This window comes from Ambystoma mexicanum, chromosome 6q (genome assembly GCF_040938575.1).
Source record: "Ambystoma mexicanum isolate Mex_15411 chromosome 6q, UKY_AmexF1_1, whole genome shotgun sequence".
Lineage (NCBI taxonomy): Eukaryota > Metazoa > Chordata > Amphibia > Caudata > Ambystomatidae > Ambystoma > Ambystoma mexicanum.
Genome location: NC_090937.1, coordinates 1,025,383,123 through 1,025,399,879, shown reverse-complemented (window position 1 = coordinate 1,025,399,879; position 16,757 = coordinate 1,025,383,123).

The following is a 16,757-nucleotide window of genomic DNA, read 5'->3' as shown; positions in this document are numbered from 1 at the left end:
TTTGTGGTGGGTCAGAAGAAGGATTCAGACACACAGTGGAGATTCTGATGTTCTTTGATTTAAATAATAAGGAAAAGGGTCTATCTCACCCTGTCGCTGTAGGGGGATGGCCTACCTATCTAAATTAAACTAAAGGTGCCCATCTGTCATCATAAAGTCCAAACTAAAAAATGTCCTCAGTCCAAACCTAAATCTACCTAGCCCTACCAATAACAGTAACAACTAAAAGTGGCCAATAGGACATTTCAGTACTGGCTGTTTCCCTTGGCCATCTGTCCTTAGGCTTTCTCTCAGGGTTTTCTGTTATGCAACAATCTTCAATATGCAAAAGTCTCTCTTTTAGAAGATCCGTCCCTTATGGTAATTTCCTCTGATGCTTTTCTCAGGTTTTATTCATAAGCTCTTGTAGCTCCTCCCAACTGGTGAAAGATCTTGTCTCCTAACAATATGACACTTATCAGTGCATTCTTTGAGATATTCTCTTAGACACCTCTCTTTTATTTTAGGTAATTCCCTTGTTTTATTAGGGTTGGGAGTTACCCATTCTTGATGTCTTTTAAATCTACTCTTTCTCACTTTGCTTGGTTCACTCTGCACTTTTAGCTCATAATACTTTAACACTTTCTCATTAAGTGGTCTCCCCACACTTCAAAAATGATCTCTTTGTCACCCAGGATATTTGTTTCCACTTCCTTAATGATTCACAAACATCCTTATTCTTCAGATTTTCCAGTAGTTCCTCAGATATCAAGTAATACTGATTCACTGTTCTGTTATCGCCCTTATCCCAATCACAGACCTTTCCCATTATTGCGTCTTGATCTGGCAGCCTCCTACTTCTACAGTTCACCCATGTACTTTCATTTGCCATGTCAAATTGAGCGGGGATCGGTGTTAGCTTAGGTGTTAGCTTAGCTACGTTGGTTTGCAATCTCACAACTTCCTTTCGTGCTTCAAACGCGTAACGGTCTTGCCATCTTGGCACCTGGACGCATTGAGCAAACGACGGTGGAGGGGCACTGTAGACACTCCCTGTTGTCCAGGTTTCTGCATTGTTAGATGCGTGATGGCCCACCACGGGCCAGTTCTTCGAACTTCGACCTCTCCACGGCATTCTGATTTCAGGGGGTTTCTCCTGTGCACCATTCTCTTTCCTCTTCTCTGGTCTACTCCTCCCACTTTCAAATGAGTTGCTTCTTAAAGTGATATTTCCTTTTTCTTTAGACAGTGTGTTGGGTTTAACATTGCCCATAGCCAAACAGAAGTAGCTCACAGTGTTTTTTTTTTTTTTTTTTTTTAAATTTTATATTTATTGGTTTCACAAAGAACAGAAAAATGCAAACGATGTTTAAACACAGTTGTACGTCCCTCAGGAGGGCAAGTCAGGCACGAGATGCAAATTAGAACGATATGCCAAGAGTCTCTTAGTCGTGCGACAGTCCCAGTTACCTGAGTATGCTTCGTTGGCTGTTTGCCGTACTTCCTCCCCACCCCCCCCCCCCACTTGGTTTGTTGTACATCACAAATGCAATCATCTAACATTAGTATCGGTATCGTGCGGTTGGCACAGGGCTAAGCATTGCAAGATATTGGCAGCCGGGCTTGGGTGACTCGCTTCTTGTATTTCGTATCGTCCTTTGGACGTGGCATCATTCGGTCGGGTTTTAAGGCTCCTCTGATTGGGAGGCAGAAGGGGGTGAGATATACGTGTTCTTGAAGTCCATCCATAGGGTTTCACATTTCGCAGATTTGTTGTGCAAGGAGGCGGTGATCGTTTCCATCACATAAATATTTGTAGCGATTTTGATCCACTCGGCCTTCCCTGGGATCAGGTGAGACTTCCATTTGGTCGCTATGAGGGCCCTTGCCGCCAACAACAGCTGGGGGGCCAGGCCTTTCACCTGGAGCCACTCTTCCTCGTCTCTTTCAAGGCCAAACAAAACAAGGTGTGGTCGGGTTCTCTGTGAATATCATCTATCTCCTTAATCCATCCCAGAACCTCAGTCCAGAACACCTTGATGCGCGGACAGCTCCACCACATGTGCCAGTAGTTGGCATTTTCTCCACACCTCCTCCAGCATTTCGGGCTCATGGATTGGGACATTTTAGAGAGTCGGAGTGGGTCATAATGCCATCTATGTAGGAGCTTTATTGCATGGAGTTTGTACTGGCTGGAGATGGAGGATTTGGGTGCGGCTTTGCACATCAGGTCCCATTGGTCGGGGAGTATCTCTTCACCTAAGTCTTTTTCCCATCTGGCTTTGAGGGGTTCCGTGTTGCCACCTCCTGCTGCTAAGAGTGTTTGGTACATCACGGATATGAGGCCTTTCATTTCTGATCTGGAGTCCAGAAGTTTTTCAAAGGCGGTGAGGTCTCTTCTCAATTTTGCTCTCCATTCAGGTTTTGTCAACACCCCTTTTAGCTGGATAAAGTGAAATGTCGATAAGGTACCTATCCCCAGCGCCGTTGTCAGGTCCGGTAGTGTAATGAACGAATCTTTTCTCTGAAGTTGTCCTACCCTTTCAAGGCCCGCTTCATACCATGACTGGAATCGTTCCAGGTTCGGAATATGGTCATTTACGCCAGGAGACCATAGGTGGCTGAGCGGGGATGGCCAGGTGGTGACTTCTCGCATCTCTTTCCCGGTGCGCCATATGCTCCATATAGTAGTCAATATGGGATGTTGTCTGATTTTCCTCTGCACCCGTTGGTAAGGGGACCAAAGCCATTCTGCTACTGTGGCGGGGGACATATAGTGGTTATCCATCTGGACCCATTGCAGGTGTTTGTGGTCCCTAAGGTGTGGGATTAGGACACGCAACTGGGCAGCTTTATAATAATTCCTTAAGTCAGGAAGACCCACCCCTCCTTTTTCTGTGGGGAGAATAAGCGTGTTGTATGAGACCCTCGGTCTCTTCCCCTGCCAGATGAACCGCAGCATGGTCCTCCGGGCCTCGACAAAGAATTGGTTGGGTATCACGATCGGTAACATCTGGAAGGGGTATAGAAAGCGAGGGAGGCACACCATCTTGACGGCGTTAATACGCCCCAGCCATGAGATTGTCAGTTTACTCCATTTCTCGAGGTCTCTTTCAAAGCTTCGGAGAAGCAGGGGGAAGTTGGCCTCGTAGAGGTCATCTAGGGTTCTAGTAATCTTTATACCTAGGTATTGTAGTGTCTCGTGTTCTACTTTGAGCCCAAGGGAGTGGAACTTTGCCTCATTTTCAACCGGGGCACCTTGGAGGGGAAAGAGGATGGACTTAGACATATTCACTTTGAATCCGGAGAACCGACCGTATTCTTCTATTAGGGCTATGGCATGAGGGATTGAGGTCATAGGTCTGATTAGATGTAGGAGGATGTCATCAGCGTACAACGCTGCTTTGTATTCGGTCCCTCCCAGCCGTATTCCCTCTATTCGGGAGTCGTCTCTGAGCTTTTGTGCCAGAGACTCCAGGGAAAGTGCGAACAGGATCGCTGAGAGTGGGCATCCCTGTCTGGTCCCTCTTTGCAGTTCATACCACCTGGAGTATTCTCCGTTAACAAAGATTGACGCTGTGGGAGAAGCATATAGTGCTCGTATCCCATCGCAGAATTTGGGGCCTATTCCTACTTTCTGGAGGACTGCATCCAGGAAGTCCCATTCCACCCTGTCAAAAGCCTTTTCCGCGTCAATCGACAGGAGGGCCGGGTCATTTTGAAGACTGTGTCCGGCGTGGACAAGGTGCAGAGTCTTACGCATGGTGTCGGCACCCTGCCTGCCGAGAATGAATCCGACCTGGTCGGAGTGGACTAGTTTGGGCATTAAAGTTTCTAGTCTGGCAGCCAATACCCTGGCATAAATCTTCGCGTCCAGATTGAGGAGGGAAATGGGGCAATACGATCCACATAATTTGGGGTCTCTACCTTCTTTAGGGATGACAGATATGAGGGCTTTCTTAAAGGAATCTGGGGCGGTCCCAGAGCTCACTATCTCGTTAAAGAGTTCCGTAAGGAAGGGTGACAATTGATCGGCGAAGGTCTTATAGAAACCGGCCGTGTAGCCATCTTCGCCCGGCGACTTCCCTATTTTAAGTCGTTTGATTGCATCTCTCGTTTTGCTTTCAGTTATGGGACTATCAAGGAGTTCGGCTTCCGCTTGCGTTACTGTGGGGATGGTAATTGGGGACAGATAGGACGCTATGTCAGAGTGAGCCGATAGGAGCTCGGAGGTATATAGGTTTTCATAGAAGGTGGCAAAACGCTCGGGTATTGAGCAGGGTAGGTGAGTCGTGGGGCTAGTGGGTTCTGATATCTCCTTAACCTTGCGTTCCTCTCTCCGTTCCCTGAGCCTGGCAGCTAAGAGTGCATCGGCCTTGTCGCCTTTTTCATAGTATGTCTGTTTCAGAAATTGCAATTTCCGCACCACCTGGCCATGTTCCACCAATCGTAGCTCTTCTCTTTTGCGGTGGGCCATGTCCAGTTTGGCGGAATCCATTTCTGTTTCATCTCTCAATTCGCTATCGAGTTGGTGTATTTCACTGCGTAACTTGTTTTCGACAATCCTCCGCTCTCTCATTTTAGAGGAGCCCTCGCATATTAGCACGCCTCTCCACGTAGCTTTCCCAGCTTCCCAGATCACTTGTTTGGAGACCTCTCCATTGTCATTTGTCCTGAAATATTCTTCAATCTTGGTCTCCATTTCTCCCCTGAAAACCACATCAGTCCAAAGGGACTCGTTGCAGCGCCAAGATCCTCCGGCGACCGGCAGATCAGCCCAGTCGACGTCTGCCAGTACCATATCGTGGTCTGTCCTTGTAATCGGAACTATACTGGAGTGGCTTGTGGACTTCGCAAGATCAGACGAGAGGAATATATAGTCTATGCGCGTGAATGTGCCATGAGGGTTCGAGTAGAAAGTGAAGCCCTTTTTGTCATGATGCTGTGCCCTCCATACGTCACGTAGATCGTATAACTCCATCAGGGCTGCGAATTCAGTGCGGGCCCCTCTGTGCTGGTTTCGCGTGTCGGGGTTGCCTGGTCTCCAGTCTACAGATGGGTCCATCCACTGGTTGAAGTCGCCTCCCACCACGAGATGGCTTGCAGTTTCCAGCACTATTTTGGGAATCGTTTTCCTGAGGAATGCAGTCTGTCCGGTATTGGGCGAGTACACTGTGGCAATCGTGACCTGGATCCTTGCAATTTTCCCCACAATCAAGAGGGCTCGTCCGCTCACATCTGACCAGGACTTCTCTAATTCAAACCCGACTCCTTTCTTAATGAGGATTCCAACCCCTCCCTTTCTGAGCGGACCAGAGCCCCAAAATTCCGTGCCTCCCCTAGTCCCCAGAACTGTCCGCTCCTCACCTCTCGCAAATTTCGTCTCCTGTATGAGGAGAATGTCTATGCCAGACCTTCGAAATTCTCTATGTACCAGTGACCTCTTGGTAGGAGAGTTCAGTCCCTTCACATTGATTGACCCAATTCTGAGAAGACCCTTGCCCTTGACCTTCTCATGTGATGCCATTGGCGGTTTGTAGTCTGGAATCCTTCGCCACCAGAGTCCGGAAAGACCTGCGGATACCCTGTGTCATCGCAAATACGACATCTTGAAGCGAGTGCAGTGTTATTTGTACATTTCCCAAGTGTTCATTACCTCTTTCCCCTTCTCTCGTGTCCCACCATAGTTGGTGGCGTTCGTTTGAGCGTAGGAACAGGGTGTGCTGCGTCGGCAGCCGTTGACGGCGTCCGGAACGGACTAGGTGGAAACGTATGGTCCGTTGGCGGACCATCAGTGGGAACCGTCGTTCCACGGTCCCAATCAGATTACCCATCGCTACTTAAGGGTGAGCCCCCATCTCCTTTCCCCCTCCCCCAAACATTATACAGTTTCAACAACAGTAACAACAAACAGGTGAAAAATTCCAACGTTACGTGTGGTTTACTGGTCTCTCCGCGGGAGTTCACATCACTTTTCGGTCCGGAGGGATGCCCCGCCAGCGGCGGCATCCATTCGGCGGGGTCCGCCATGTAACGATCTCCGCGGGAGACAGCGCCGCTTATTGTGGCTATGGCTGTGGTCAGCTCAAATTTCGCCTGGGTTCCATGGCTCAGGTCTGCTCGGGAGTGTTGTTGGGGCGCCTATATTTTCTTGATCCCTTTACCCTCTTGCGCCTAGGGCCCTGGAGTTCCCACTGCATTCCCGGGCGCTCGCTGTCGTCACCTTCCTTGCTTCCCTGGTTCGCTCCAAGGAGATCGGCGATGCAATCTTTGATTTCTTCTTCGGAGCGTAGGATCAGTTTCCTGCTGCCATGTTCGAAGGTAAGCGAGAAAGGGTATCCCCATCTGTACCTTATGTTTTGGTCTTTCAGCCATTTCGTCAGGGGGCTGCAAAGGCGTCTTAGGGCTAACGTCAGCGAAGATAAGTCTTGAAAGATGGTGATTTGCGCGCCCCCCATCGTGAGCGGGCCACCAGACCTGGCTTTTTCAAGAATTCTGGTTTTGTCTTGATATCGGTGGAATTTGGCCAGTACAGAGCGTGGGCCGCCAGGCGGTCCTCCAGCTCTGTGTATGCGTTCAGTCTTGGGTTCATCAATGTCTTCATCAGCTGTAAGTATTTTGATGATGTCATGAATGGCGTCTCCGAGGTCTTTCTCAGTTTCACCATCACGTTCCGGAATGCCGAAAAAGCGAAGGTTATTTCTCCTTTCCCTGTTTTCCAGGTCATCCATCTTAAGCCTTGCCTCGATCTCCCTTTTCTCGATGTTGCAGATTCGTACATCCATCTGAGTTTCGAGGGTGTCAATTGAAGTCTGATTGTTCTCCACGCTTTCCAATCGTTCCTCGAAGCTGTCCATTCTCTGGGTGATTTTGTCGATTTTGCCGCCAAGGCTGGTACCCATGTTTTTTATTTCAGACAATAGAGTGGCAATGTCTCCTTTGGTGGCCGCAGCACTTGCCTCCGATGGGTCCGTGGCCATGGTGTCTATGGTCCTAGAGGGTGCGGGGGATGGACCGTAGGCAAATTTGGCCAGTTTGTGGCGCGGGTCCATGCGCCAAATCCCGGGTTAGAGGAGGCACACGCCCCTGGATAGGGGGCCCTACCCTCTGGGAGGATGCACGGGTGGCAGGCTCAGTGTTGTCGTTTGTTCTCGGCACTTCGTGTGATGTGGGCCGATTCCTCGGGTCAGGTCAGCGGGGGGTCACGGGGTAGGGTATTGCTGCTATGCTCGCCCAGGATTGGGGTCACCTGTGCGTTCTAGGCGACTTCTGTTGAGACCCTCCCTGCCGGATTGCTGGGAATCCGTTGCACGTGGAGCGCGACGTTTGGGCAGTGTTCGGTGTCCCCAACGCAGGGTTTACATGGTCCAGAAGTGTGCCCAGGCGGGGGTTGCCCCGTATGTAGTGCTGTGCTAGCGGGTTACCCTTGTCCCTTCAGTATGGCGTTTGGCGCAGGGAGCGTATGCCAGGGCAGTCAGCAGTTAGGGGCAATGGTCTTATGGAAATCAGTCTTTTATTCGGACCGTGTTGTAGGCTGTGTCCTTCACTGAATGCGGCGTCTCTCGGCCTTCTCGGCCTTTGGGGGGGTCTTCCCCACCTCTACAGTAAGGAGGGAGGACCTGGGGCCGTGCGCCGTGGTTCAGGGCTCACCGTCGGGATCTGGCGCAGCCCGGTGTATAGAGGCACCTCGCTACCCCCGGTGGAGCCGGGGGCAGCAGCACAAGTATAGGGGTCCGGGTCCAGCAGGCAACAGCTGCAGGGGTCGACGCCCTGCTTTGTCCAGAGCGTGTCCGGTTCCCGGGGCACAACTCACCACACGCGCCGTCCGCAGTGAGGAAGGCGCGCGTGTCATGCGGCGCCGCCGGGGCACGGGCCCTGGCGCCGCGGAGTCTCGCGGTGGGGGTCCCCACTTACCCCGTGCTCATATGCCGGTCCTGGGGGGCGTCAGCTTTCTGGGGTCCCGCGTCTGGTCTTCTCCATGGGCCTGGGGCGCGGACCGTCACCGCCAGAGAGGCCCGTCATAGAAGCCGCCGCACTCGAGTCTCCTGTAGTGCAGCGGGCGGGCGCTCCTTAAAACACCTCGTTCTCAACGAAAACGGGCCCGATTTTCGTCGGGTTTCTTCTCCTCTGCAGGGGGGTCTCCTCAGACCATAGGATTTCGCACTTTCGCAGTGGGGGGGCCGTCAGCGGGGGCTCATGCCGCTATTTTGGGACCATGGGGGCGGTGCTCACACGGAGAGGACGTTCATCCGTGCGCCCCCTGGTGGCCAGTCCTCACAGTGTTTTTAAAGGAAGGCAGTCCCACATATGCAGATGAAGTGTCCTGGATAGGGAGTTCCCTTTTGTAAGGGGAATCCTTATCCCCTAAGGGGGAGTCACTCCCTGTGAAGTCTCACTTGCACAGACTCCTAGGGAGGGTCTTGTGGAGCAGGCTCATCTCCCTAGCCTCAAAGGGGTGGCTCCCCATTGGGGAGAAGGGACACATACTCCTGATTCATCACAGTTGAAAACAGGAGCGATTGTGACCTAACCAGTCTCTCAAGCCCAAGTGTACCGAGGGGGCAGTTCATTGTCACAGTACCTGGATTTAGTTATTGGTGGACTGACATATCAGACTGGAGTTAAAGATTGATGCGAGCTGACAGGCTTAGTTGGACATGTACGATCATGGAGGTCAAACAGCAAGCGGGAATCGAGGAGGGTCAAATGTGGGAGCTCTGTGTGGTCAAACGACAGTGGTTGAAGTGATGCAGGTCAGGGCAGCCACAAGAACACTTCACAGTTGGCCAGACAAAGTCAGGCTTTGGCCGCTGTGACAGGCCAACAAGTGATACTCCATTGGTTCGAGTAAGCGAGTGACAGTCATTAAAGTGGTGATCGAGGGGGTGTCCATGTGCAATCAATGAGGTAATGGTTCTTGGGCTCGCTAGGCCGAACCATGATTGTAACATCTAGTCAGAGTCAGCGAGTGACCCTCCGGAGATTCTGTTCATGTTCCGGCATTGAGCAGAAACATTTGGCCTAGTAGGTGACATGATTTGTTAGGACACAATGCAGCGTCGAGCTGGTTTAGTTGCAGTGCAATAGTTCGGCTGGTTGGAGGAACGCAGACACCAGCACCAGTGATTTCTCTATTGTTCAGGATGCGGGTAACAATGAGCAACCAATGCGATGTCGGGGAACAGGGTGCTTCGGCTGGTCTGGCCCTCTGGTTTCTGTGAGGCCTTCGTGAAGGACTTGAGGGCAGGACACTCCAGTTCAGAGTCTGCTCTTGGCACAGAAAATATGTTGCAAATTGTTTGGTCCTAGTCCACAGCACTGGTCTCTCCCAATTTTCCCTGGCAGTGGTTAGGGGGAAGATATTCATTTTGTCTTGGATGGCACCTTCTTCAGGATTCAGTAGAGTTCTGGACAATGCAACTGTCCCAAAGGAGGTGCAACTGAGAATCTTTGGAGCATCTCTTCGGCCTTAGATGATCCTTGATGAACTGGGGAAATTCTGCTTAAGGGTTGTGAGACTCCTTCTCTTAAGGGCACAAGTCATCTGGTGATTGGTCTAAATCTAGCCTGCTTTAGGGGATAAATCCCTGCTCCTGGCTGGAATGGACTTTGACCTGTTGATCTTGCACCCAAAGTGCGTTGCTCCAGTGGAAGTGGAGGAGACAGGAAAGAGAAAGAGAGACAGTGAGAAACAAGATGGTGGAAGACTTTTTGCAGTGTGCAGAGCACCGTTACCTAGCCTACTCCCACCCGCTTCCCTCCTACTGACAACAAAGATGTTTAGATATGCATCACCCTGGTGTGAGGCTACTCCTCCTGATTGGGAACAGCTCCAGTGTGGCCTCCCTCAAGGGTCATGCATATCACCAACACTATACATTGTGTACACATTGCCTTTGTTACAGCTACTAGATGAGAGCGAGATTAGTTATACCGACTATGATGACAATATGCAGTGCCTAATCCCTCTATCTGGTGTTAATGAAAAAGATCTTTAGGTTTAATATTTGGCATACTCAAGGTTTGGTATTGAATGATGCTAAAACATAGCTTATGGGTCTAGGCACATTGGATAAGTTCAAGAAGCTGGGATTTGAGTACCAAAGTTTTGATATTGCAGGATTTAAATTGCACACCTTATTTAAAGTTAAGACTCTGGAGTTGTTTTCGATTGGTATATGGACATGACATCTCATGTTAACTTCCTCATTCCCTCAACAGTTTATTATATCAAGTGCCTTTTTTCCTGCTACTCCCATGCTTTCGAATGCGCTGCCCCAGATTTAAGAGCTATCTCTTTGCTAGATGTCTTTAAACAGTCTCTGAAAATTCATGTCTTTGTGTGAGATGCATACTTCTCTTTGCTTGGTCTTGACCTCTATTGAAATACTTGACCTATATATTGTGTCTGCGACCCTATGCCTATGGGCCTTTTTTGGCACTATACAAATACAAATAAATGGGCCTGCTGTGCAGGTGTCTCTGGGGTATGGGGTTACCGGCCCTCCCAAAGAGAATCAACAAGAGGCTGGGTCCTCTGGGTTTCTGTCCTGCTGTGTGAGAGTATTGGCCCATCTGATCCAAATGTGAATGTTAGCATGTGCCACACTTAGATGGAATTCTTAACTTTAGCCTGCATCGCATCTAGATAGAGATGTGAATGTTAGCATGCGCCACACTTAAATGAAACTGTGAATGTTACCAAGTGCCACACTTAGAAGGAATCGTGATCACTAGCCTGCCTCGCATCTAGATGGGATATTGAAGATTAGCAAGTGCCACACTCAGATGAAATAGTGAATAATAGCAAGCATCACACCTAGACATAACTGCAAGGACAGCAATGCCAATTAACCGATCCACTAACAATTTCACCTCTCTTCAAACACCAACCAAACACAACCACAAGCCTACAACACAACTATCCGCACAAACTTCACTACACAGCAACAACAAAACAAACCACACATAGACTCGCACAACAGCACACAATGACTACCGACCGTAAAACACCCCAGGCCCAGTCAGCGGACCCACCGGGCTGAGGCTGCCAACAGCACCTCACTGCTCTTTTGCACTTTTCCAGCTTATCCCCACTAACTCCCCCCCTTCCCTTTTTCAGAGCCGGCAGAGCGCCAGGGGACCACTTCGGTGGTGATAGTGCGTGGTACAAATTTCCTTTAACATTAACATTAACAAATACACATTCCCTTCCATAGCAGAGCTGACATATGTGAAATATCAATGTGGATGTGGCAGCCATGTTCATAATTATCACCATGCACTATGCCTAAACTCAAGCATAGCTTATTCTTAGAGATTACCTTGCGACCAGAAAGGGGTAATTATGATCATTATAGTTTTGGTCCAGGGGGCATATCTTATATGTCCCCCCTGTGCTGCAATGGCATTGTTATTGCTGCCCTGGTTGAGTGGGCATCTTGTGACCTTTGAACCTGCTCTGTGCCACTAGCAGAGCATGTGCTGCAGATCGGCAACTGATGCAGCAGGGCAAAAGTGCACTATGCTTTTGGCACAGAGTTATGAGAAAAGTGGTCTGGTTAGCAGATTACCCCTTTGGAGAAGGAATCACCCGCATCATTGTACTAAAAATCCCAAAAAGCCATAGCTTTGCACCCTTGCCAGATGGCAATTCCTCACAAAGATAAAAAGGGAAAAGATGATAGATGCACTGACACCCTCAATTACACAGAAAGCTTGCTGAGCTGTAAAAGGGTATTATAGATGTTAAGACTTATTACCTTCATGAGCACATTCATAAGGCATGCAATAAACCCAAATAACTATTGCACAATCCATGTATCTCCACTTTGCAACTTTCTACTGACTTTAATGAGTTTTCCTATTTCTACATTATATTCAGAAAAGCTTAAAATGAAACGTTCATCAATAAGTCTCAAATTTTGATGCAAATAGTCTCACCTTTTAAATTACAAGAAGTAACTGAGGAGGTTGTTCTGCCTCTATTATAAGCCTTACACCTACCCATTTAAAAAAGGATACATTTCCATTGCCACTTGTCACCTTGCCTCAGGTGTAGCCAATTTTGTAACCAATTGGGCAAAACTCTCTTTTCAGCAAGGTATCATGCCAGCCCTTCTTTAAATGTGTAATAATGTTTCTGTTCCTAAAGAAGTCCACCTCTGATTGTACTGAAACGAGCAATTCTTAACCTATAACCCATGCTCCTTAGATAGTGGAGATCTTAGAAAAATTGGTTACTATACAACTCCAAGATTTTATGGAGAACATTTGTTTTCTAAATCTATGGCAATACAGTTTTCACCTTAAACAAGAACTGAATCTGTACTAGTCAGGGTATTGGACGAAATTCTTGCAAAAGCTGACAATGGTCAACTTTCTTTTTTTATTGTTGTTTTTATTTAAGTGCTGTGGTTCAGACAAAAGTATAAAACTTTCACTTAAAACAAAACATAACAATTCAAGTTAGCATTTCATACAAAGCAAATATTAAAATATTCAACCAGTTACATAAAACAAGTTACTCAAAACAATGTATTAAAACAGCACTTCAGGAGAAGAGAGAAAGGTTGATCAGTAGCTCCATTCTTTTTTTTCATCTTGTCAAGAAGACCAATTAAGGACAGTATCTGAGTCAGACCATGGCCAATCATCAGGCTGGACCACACAAATTCACTGACAATTTCCATCCCCAAATGTTTGACCCTTTCTGTTTGCAGATCCAGGCAATCGACCACCAGATTTGTCTAAACTCCGTGGCAAAGACTTAACCATTAACTACCAGAACTGTGCTATCCAATACAAAGACTCTGAACCATTGACTTTGGCCCAGGCCTATGAGATGAATTGCTGGTTGTAGTTTACTGAAACCCTTTGTCCTGCCCATGAATGCATTTGTGCTATTGATTCTTATAACCTTGTTTTTTAAAGTATATTAAGTGCCATATTGCTCCCACTACAGGAGAGCTAAACTTGTCCATTTACTTACCGGTTGTGTATTTGTGGTTTATTGGTGTGTGATATTGAGCTGCTCTTGCTAGTGTAATGTTTCAAACCAACTGTGTAAATAAATGTATATTCTTTTACCAAGAAACCTTGAGCAAGTGCATATTTGAATCACTGTATTTGTTGGTCCTTTGTGTAACTTTTTCTACTGCTCACTTAAACTCTTGAGATTGCCATGTAGAACATTGCTATCTTCGATTTTCTGACCACTGCTAAAAGGTGAGAAATGGCAAAGGTGTTCAAGGAAGTTCCCATGCCAGTGCGGAACTCAATCTGGGACTGAGAATACAAGCCCTTAGATGCTATGTAGCCATTGAGCGCTCTTAATAAGAGAGTTCCCAAGATCTTGCTGGAGCAGTCCAACAACGCTATTGGTCAAAGTTATTCGGGTTACCCCTGTCCCTCTGTTTGTGTATAGGGATGTTTACAAATTATTTCCATGTACCAGGAACTGTAAGGTTTTTGCTCACACAGTTGAACAAGTCTCGCAGAAGGACGGCCCATTGTTCTGGGTTAGATTTGATCAATACTGGCGGTATATTATCAGGGCCAGGGGCCCTTGAGTGCTTGGCCCTGTCGATAGCCCACAGGATATCCCCGCTCTGCCACTGCAAGGCTCCCTGGGCTGGGTTCATCGTCTGTGGGTTAAAATGGTCAATTTTCTTTGTTGGCCGGGCATGATCTCTCCTCAGCATTTGATATTGTTGATCATGCCATCCTACTTTCTTCACTAAGGATGTTGATGGGAATGCCAGATTCAACCCTAGCTTGTTTCATGATTTTCTTATGGATAGAATCAAATTGTCAAGATGGGCACTTGTTCCGGCAGGCTGTGGGGTCCCTCAAGGGTCTGCTTTATCTTCTTCACAAGTTAATATTTTTTGCAACCCCTTACGACCAATCATTGTTTAAATTCCATTCATGGATAACAAGCAGATATTTGCCAAGGTTTCCTGCTCTGTCGAGAATTTTCCTCTTTTATATGAGCATCTCCATAATGCTTGCCAATTATGTTTTTCAATGGTCCCCAGCAGAATCTTTCCAAAGCAGAAGTCATGTTACTAGGGTCTAAACACATTCTAATAGTTATTTCCTGTTCCCCACTACTTTCTACCCTGTTCAGATTACACACATATTTCACCAGCAAGGTGAAGAGTATTGAATTCATCTGTGAACCGGATCTATCACTTATATTTTAGGTGAACCGAGTAATAAGATCATGCTTTTTTCGACTCCAACGTCTTAGCCAGACTCTTCCTTTTGGTCCTCAAGAGCTTCAGCCTCTGTGGTTGGTGCACTCATACATTCTCACATGGATTACACCAATGTCCTGTGTGCAGGCATTTCAGTCAGACCCGGCATAAGCTTCAAATTGCTTAAAATGGGGTGGTTTGCTTCATTATAAAATTCCAAAAAGGTCTTTTATCTCTAAATGTATTTATCAGTGGGCTCAACCTTATCTGAGCTCTAAGATTCTGTCATACCTCCCTAATATATCACTCATCGTTTTCGTTGTTCATCTCATTGTGACAGACATGTTTTCAGCAATTGGCATACACTCTGGAATCAGCTTCCATTAAACTTACGGTCATCTGACTCTCTTTGTTCCAGAAAAAAATGTAAACTTTTATCTTTCAATAATTGGGTTTTCCTGTGGCAATCAGATCTTCCTGTGTAATTTTATTCGATATGCATGTTATATATCCTGCAAATACACATACAAACACAATAACATGGCTGATGGCTGTAAAATAGTCACTGTTAAATACACTCTGTAGGAATGCAACCTAAAGACAATCGAGGGCTTGTTCTCCTTCAGCAATGCAATCGCCATTCATGTGGCGTTATATTTGAGAGCAGCATTTGATTTGATTTGATTTGAGTATGTATATTGTGCTCGTAATGGACTATAATGTATAGCTGCACAGCTGGAGATTAGAGGTTGAACCAAGCAGACTGTAGCTAGAAACAAATTTGAAAGCAGAGGTTCTCATCAACCCATGATTAGATTTAATTATCTAAACAGAATGTTTTTAGTAGTCTACAGAGTTGTTGAAGAGTCTCCAAGGCCTTGATCTCTAGGAATACTATTCCACAGTTTTGGGCCAAAAGCAGCAAATCTTCTATCATCCCTTGACATGAAGGCAGAAGAGGGGATACTCAGTAGCAGCTGGTCTTTTGATCGTAAACACCTTAAAGGTTGGTAGAGATTAATCTTATCCCTCAGGTAGACTGGTGACGATCTGTTTAAACATTTAAAGATGAGACATGCCACTTTGAACTTGATGCGCTCTTCCACTGCCAGCCAATGAAGTGCTCGGCGAGATGGAGATACGTGGGCTGGTTTATTCAGCCTGCAGACCAATCTAACAGCCGCCTTCTGAGCCTTGTGAAGTCTGTAAAGTTGTTTCACTGGAATGCTCATCACCAAGCTATTGCAATAGTCCACATGGGCATTATTTAAGGCCCCCACTATAGTTGCATGATCTTCATCAGGAATACATGGCAAAACCTGATGAGTAGAACATTGCCTGTAAATTGGCTCCTACCTGGCCTTCACTACCCAGATTGTCTTGCCAAATACATCCCAGATTCTTTACCTTAGAGGCAAAGCCTACCTTTACACCTAAAATAATGGGAACCGATGATTCTTTGATGGCTGTGTGTAGATGTCTAGGTCCGAACAGGACAAGCTATGTTTTAGACTCATTCAATTGAAGCTGGTTAGTAGACATCCACTCACTGACCTCTTCCAGGAAAAGTTTGACCCTGATAAAGGTTTCCTGGAAGTCACCAATGTTGATGAAGATCTGGGTATCATCAGCATAGGAATAATAGCTCATCCCATGAAGCCTCAAGATCTCCATCCAAAACTAAACATTGTAGGGCACACTGAGAACCTGCAATATTTTTTTTTTTTTATTTATTTACTTGTTTTTAATCGGAAATAAATTAACGATTTTTACAAGAACCCTTCTTCTTCTACAGATGCGCCAAGGCGCTTTTGACAGTTATTTTTTCTGGTGTTTACACTTCTAAGTTCATATTTACTTTCCGCCTTCTCTCTCCGGAATTTCGCTGTTATTTGATTGTTTCTTGAATTTGTCTTGCCATGGGCGATATCACTGTTCCGGCCATCTCTGCTATTTTCATATGGGCCTGTATGTTGGAAATCTTTTCGAAGGCAAGGTCTATCAATTTTACTGCCGCTATGGTCCATCTCGTTGTTTCTCCTGAGATCAGCCTATTCCAAACCGCCTCTTCATCTAGCGTCATCGCCCCTTGCAGACATGGTTGTATATATCTGTCTCTAATTATGCTGGTTTTTGGGCATCTTAGGACTAGATGTCGCAATGTTTCCACTTCTTCTTTATTTTTGCATAGGCGGCAACTTTTATCCATTTTTGATGATCTAATGGCTAAGATTTGATGTGTCATCAGCAGGTTTAGTCTTGCCTTTAAGAATGTGCTCCTCATCTTTTTGTTCGGGAACATTTTGCAGTAGTTCAGTGCTTCACCTTCCTTTGTTTTCCAACCATCCGACCGCAAACGAAGAAAACTTTGGGGTAATATGGAAACACTGCAGCACGCTTAACCTTAGTGATTGACCACATCTGGACCTATACTATCGATGGCTCATGTCTTATTATTCCCATCATGAACGCACTAATTATGCGCTCCAGTTTGGTGATGTGAATAAAGCACCCCAGGTGTAAAACATTGCTTTAAGAGTGTCTGAGAATCCTACTTCGAGTTCCACCTGGAACTGC